The sequence below is a fragment of the Cebus imitator genome, unplaced genomic scaffold, assembly GCF_001604975.1.
Source record: "Cebus imitator isolate Cc_AM_T3 unplaced genomic scaffold, Cebus_imitator-1.0 Scaffold110, whole genome shotgun sequence".
Classification (NCBI taxonomy): Eukaryota; Metazoa; Chordata; class Mammalia; order Primates; family Cebidae; genus Cebus; species Cebus imitator.
The window spans coordinates 4594130-4600129 of record NW_016107425.1 but is presented as its reverse complement, the minus strand read 5'-3'; the positions used below and the strand labels follow the sequence as shown (position 1 = coordinate 4600129).

Here is a 6000-nt window from a genome sequence, read left to right as displayed (position 1 = left end):
AAAAAAAAAAAAAAAAAAGGTAGAGGAGGGAAATAATGAAGATAAAGCAGAAGAAAATTAGAATTGACAGTAAAGCAAGAGTGCAGGGTCCCCAGGAGAGCTGCTGCAATGAGAATGGAAAGCTGAGACAATGGGGTATAAGACACTATCCCTGCCCTCCTTGCAGCTTAGGTTTGGTTGAGGTGAAAAGCATGTGCAGAAAATAGAGAATAAGACTGTATTCAATAAAGTGGTCATTTATGAGTATAGCAGTTGGTATTCTATCTATGGCATGGTAAGTAGCAGTTAGGCCCTAAGTCTCTGCACAGATAGAACTGAATCTGTATGTTGGCTTCAAACTTATCAAGAGACTCTGGAGAGGTTAGTTAGCTTCATTAAGCTTGATTACTCTATCTGTAAAGTAGAGATCACGGTACCTACCTCACAGGATTATAATGAGAATTAAATGAAAATATGTATGTAAAGCACTTAGCTCAATGTCTGGCATGTGGTACAGGCCTGGTAAATGGTTGCTGAAAAAAGTCAGTGCAGCATCTCTTCCAGTCCCTTCTGGATACTGCTGGGATGATTGAAGCACTATCAGTATTTTGGTACATTTTATACAGGAGTGGGACAGTAAATAGTATTTAGAGTAGCCAAGTTCTGCCTACCTGGATGAAAAGATTGAGCATTTTGTCTGTGACCATTTGTAAGATACGCCAGTGGGAAATGGTTGAATTAGTCTCTGTCCATTAAAAGAAAAAACAAAATCTGTAAAGCATCATGCTCCCAAGATAACAGTGGTTCATTAGTTGGAGAGAAAATCCTGGAAACAGAGGGGACTCCTGGCCAGTCCTGCCACTCTGCACTTATTTGTCTGTCTCAGTAAGAAAGCAGAAGCAAGGAGACCTTTGGATCTGCCTGCTGACCAGTCAGCACATTTGCTCCTCATCAGCCAGCCTGAAACTCCATTCTCACAACCATTCGGTGTCAACATTAGGCTGTGCAGGCATGATAATGGACTCTTGAGATCTTGGAAACATAATGGAGTAAACACAGAAGGAGTCAGTAAACCCAGAAAAGAATTCAACACCTTCCCTTATCCTTCTGCACATGGATATCCAGTGTTCCCAGCACCATTTATTGAAGAGACTGTCTCTTACTCAGTATGTGTTCTTGACACTTTTGTTGAGTGGTAGTTGGGTGTAAGTGCATGAATTTATTTCTGGGATCTGTTCTGTTCCATTGGTCTGTGTGTCTGTTTTTATTCCAGTACATGCAGTTTTGTTGACTATAGCTTTGTAGTATATTTTGAAGTCAGGCAGGCCTTCAGCTTTGTTCTCTTTGCTCAGGATTGCTTTTGCTATTTGGGATCTTTTATGGTTTCATATGAATTTAAGGATTTTTTTCTTGTTTCTGTGAAGAATGTCATTGGTATATTGATAGGGATTGCATTAAACCTGTAGATTGCTTTGGGTAGGTTGGCCATTTTAACAATATTAATTCTTCAAATCCATGAATATGGGATATCTTTTCATATATTTGTGTCCTCTTCAATTTCTTTCATCAAAGTTTTATAGTTTTTAGCGTAGAGATATTTTACCGCCTTGGTTAAGTTCATTGTTAGGTATCTCTTTTTGTAGCTATTGTAAATAGAATTGTCTCCTTTAATCTCTTTTTTATATAGCTCACTATTAGCCCTTAGAAATGCTACTGATTTTTATGCATTGATTTTGTATCCTGCAACTTTATTGAATTTGTTTATTAGGACTAATCGTTTTTTGGTGGAGCCTTTAGGGCTTTTTGTATCTAAGGTCATGTCATCTGCAAACAGGGACAGTGTGACTTTCTCATTTCCAATTTGGATGCGCCTATTTATTTCTCTTGCCTAATTGCTTTAGGTAGGACATGCAGAAGAATGAAGCTAAATCCCTGCCTTTCATCGTATACAAAAATCAACTCAAAGTAGATTAAAAACATAAGTGTAAAACCTGAAACTATAAAACTACTAGAAGAAAACATAGGAAAAATGCTTCTTGACATTGGTCTGAGCAGAGATTTTAAAAATAAGACCTCAAAAGCATAGGCAACAAAGCAAAAATAGACAAATGGGAATACATCAAACTAAAAAACTTTTGCACAGCAAAGAAAACTATTCAGAGTGAAGAAACCATCTACTGAATGGGAGAAGATATTTGCAAACCATACATCTGACAAGGGGTTAATATCCAGGCTATATAAGGAACTAAAAGAGAGAGGGAAAAAACCCAAGTAACTTGATTTAAAATGGACAAAATTGTAATCCTAGCACATTGGCAGGATGAGGTGGGAGGAGCCCAAGAGTTCGAGACCACCCTAGGTGACAAAGTGAGACCCCGTCTCTACAAAAAATTTAAAAATTAGCCAGGTGTGATAATGCATGCCTGTAGTCTTAGCTACTCAAAAGGCCAAGTCAGGAGGGTCACTTAAGCCTCAGAGATTGAGGCTGCAGTGAGCTATGATCATGCCACTAGACTCCAGCTTGGGCATGACAGAGTGAGACCGTCTCAAAAATAAAAATGGACAAAAGACCTTGGTAGACATTTCTCCAAAGAAGACATACAAATGTCTAGCATCACTGTTCATCAGAGAAATGCAAGTCAAAACCACAGTGAGATATGCCTCACTCTATTCAGAAAGACTAATATCAAAAGAACAAAAGGAAACAAGTGTTGGGCAAGGATGTGGAAGAAAGGGGACAATTATCGCTGCTGGTGGGACTGTAAACTAGTTCAGCCATTATGAAAAATAATATGGGTCAGGATCTGGAAGAATTTGCAAAAAAAGAAAAAACGAACAAAAAAGAAAGTAGTATGGAGATTTCAAAAAAATATTAAAAATAGCACGACCATATGGTCCAGCAGTCCCACTACTGGGTATGTATATTCAAAGGAAATGAGATCATTATGTTGAAGCGGTATCTGCCCTCCATGTTTATTGTAGCACTATTTACAATAGCCAAGATATAGGAATCAATGTAAATGTCCAACAAATAAAACGTGGTATAGATACACAATAGAATACCATGCAGGCATAAAAATGAATAAAGCTCTGTCATTTGTGACAACATGGGTGAACCCAGAAGACTCATATTAAGTGAAATAAGCCGGATACAGAAAGACAAAATACCACATGCTCTCACTTATATATGGAATCTTTAAAAAAAAAAAAAAAAAGGTTGATATCATAGAAGCAGGGAATAGAACAGATGGTTACCAGAGACTGGGGAGGGAGGGGAAGATGGGGTCAGCAGGTACAAAGCTACAATGAGACAGGAGGAGTGAATTCTGGTGCACTGTTGCACAGTAGGGAGGCTATGGTTAATGGTAAAATACTGTATTTTATAAAATAGCCAGGAGACGGGTGTTTGAATGTTCTTATCACAAATAAATGATAAATACATGAGTTAATGGATATGCTAACTACCCTGATTGGCTCATTATACAACATAGATATGTATCAAAACATCAAATTGTGCCCCATAAATATGTGCAGTTACAATGTCAATTTTAAAAGTAAAATTAAATAGACTCCCTCTTTTTAATTTATATCAATATCTGTATTTTATCTATATTTAGGACTTGATGAGAATTTGTAGCTTCAGGTAAAGTTAGAATGTATTTGGAGTAGAATGTATCTTGAGATTTTTTAATATCTGCACATGCTACACATCAAACCACTTTAGTCAAAATATTTGTTCAGTGGGAAAAAAATCAGTGAAAATAAATTATATCTCTTAGTCCAAACAGAAAGTAATTGACTGATCTATTTCCTCCCTTCTCAAAACACCATCAACTGTAAGATGTAACATCAAATTACTAACAGGTAAAGAGGAAAAACAAGACATGACATTAAATGCACACTTTGATTCCAGGAATGTTAAAATGTGTAGGGAAAAAAACCCTACCAGCACAACCATGCATCTTGGGATTAAGCCAGTGCAGAATTTCACTCACTGGGTGTTATGGTGTTTTGCAGCTGGTGGAGGCTAGGTAGGACTAATTTTATTAATGTAATTAAACAAAATTTTTTATTAATGCACATGGGCAGAACTAGTGAATATTGAAGACACATGTTTTCTCAAGCCCATCAGTTTATTTTTGTATTCTTTTAACAAAACAATAAAAAAGAAACCAAAATCATGGACAATTGGGGAGGTACTATACATGGTGAGCCTGGAGCATCTTGTAGGGCTGGAAAGTGAGGAAGTACTTAAAAATAAACAAACAAAAAGCACTGATAGGAGTATGTGAGAGGAGCACAGAAACCAATGGTAAGAACTCCCAGTGGCCAAACCTGGAAGAGTTTGTGCAACAGTTTAATTTGAGTACTGTTGAATTAAAATGCAAAGCCTAAAGTAAATATGCATACAGCCATACTGGTATGAATAAATGATCGAATACATTAATAAATTTGTAGAAGAGACAAATCTTCCATGCAGAAGGATTCCAAATAATTTATATAAACACTCTACCTTGAAGGACTTTATTCCAAAGAGTATGGTATAGAAAGGTGGGGAGGAGCAGGGAGCAACTTTACAATGGAGAAACCCGACACCCACTGCCTCAGCCAGGTGATCAAGGCCAACATCAACAGTACTAAATCATGTTAATAGTACATACATCTGATGCGATGTGATTAAAATGTCACTTCACCTGTGTGACCCTCCTCCAAATAACACATAACCCCAGTCTTAAGGGGAAAAACACCAAACAAATCCCAATTGTAGCACAGTCTACAAAATACCAGACTAGTATTTCTCAAAACTGTCCTCAAAAACAGGGAAAGTCTGAGAAACTGCCCCAACCAAGTGTAGCATAAGAAGACACGATGACTAAATGTAATGTGGAGTCTTGCAAGGGATCCTGGAACAGATGAAGGACACTAGGTAAGAACCAAGGACATCTGAATAAACTGTGGACTTTAGTTAATAATAATGTATCACTATTGCTTTATTAATTGTTACTTATGTATCATACTAAATATAAGAAGTATTTAACAGGGAAGATTGGGTGTAGGATATACGGGAACTCTGTACTGCCCTCTCAATTTTTCTATAAATCTGTAACTGTTCTGAAATGTAAAGTGTATTAAAATTTTTAAATGCCTAAACAGAAAAAAAATAAATCATGGACAGAAAGCCAGGTTAGGGATTTTAATGGAAAATTATAAAGCATTTTATTAAGGCCTTTAAAAATTCCATACAGAACACGGCTTAAGCAGAACATATGCAGCTGCTTAGTTGAAAAATGGAACTGGCAGCTTTACTCAGAATGTGACACTTCTAAATACATTCAAATTGAGTCATTATTATTTTTCATCTACGTAGTATTTTGTTTTTCCAAAGTTCTTGCAATTTCTGACTCTGAGATGGCAAAATTTTACCATTATTCCTATTTTAAAGCTAATGCCATGTCTATAGCTTGGACAGCCATTTTGACTCAACTGTCTAAGCTAAATGTCAATTCAATCAGAAAACCAGCCATCAGCTGTCAGATGGTAAAAGAGTTATGTGTGTTTTCAAAGCCAGAAGTGCAGTCATGTGGTGAGACTGCAGGGTTTTACTGTTGTCCACAGCTGAGTCCCAGGACTGGTTTCCTTACTCCGTACTCTCACATGGAAAACTTCATTGGGGAATTATAGGGTAATATTTTCAAGACTAGGAACTTGTTCACAGTTACCTTTCTAAAAAACAAAAACAAAAAAGACCTTTAAAAGCATTTTAAAAAAAAAATTATGCCAGGGTAGCCAAACAGAAACAACTTTGGGGTTTTTGCACTGAGTCAAGTCTTACAAATTGTGGAACATTCCCCTTGGTCCAGGACATCACTTTACTCCCACTCACCACTTCCTATACCCACAAATTCCAGTATGTTTGGACCCTGCTGGTGTCTCAGGGAATCACAAAAAGAAACAGGAAGGCACCAGCGAGCAGAACAAGAAAGCTAGACATGGTGCCGTTGGGCTTGTGGCTTAGTCCCT

At 37.1% G+C, this 6000-nt stretch overlaps 1 protein-coding gene across 2 annotated transcripts in view; it reads left to right on the top strand.

The window, feature by feature from the left end:
• Positions 1 to 6000, top strand: part of WIPF1 (WAS/WASL interacting protein family member 1) — a 121886-nt gene that overhangs the window by 36179 nt on the left and 79707 nt on the right. The window lies entirely within an intron of this gene.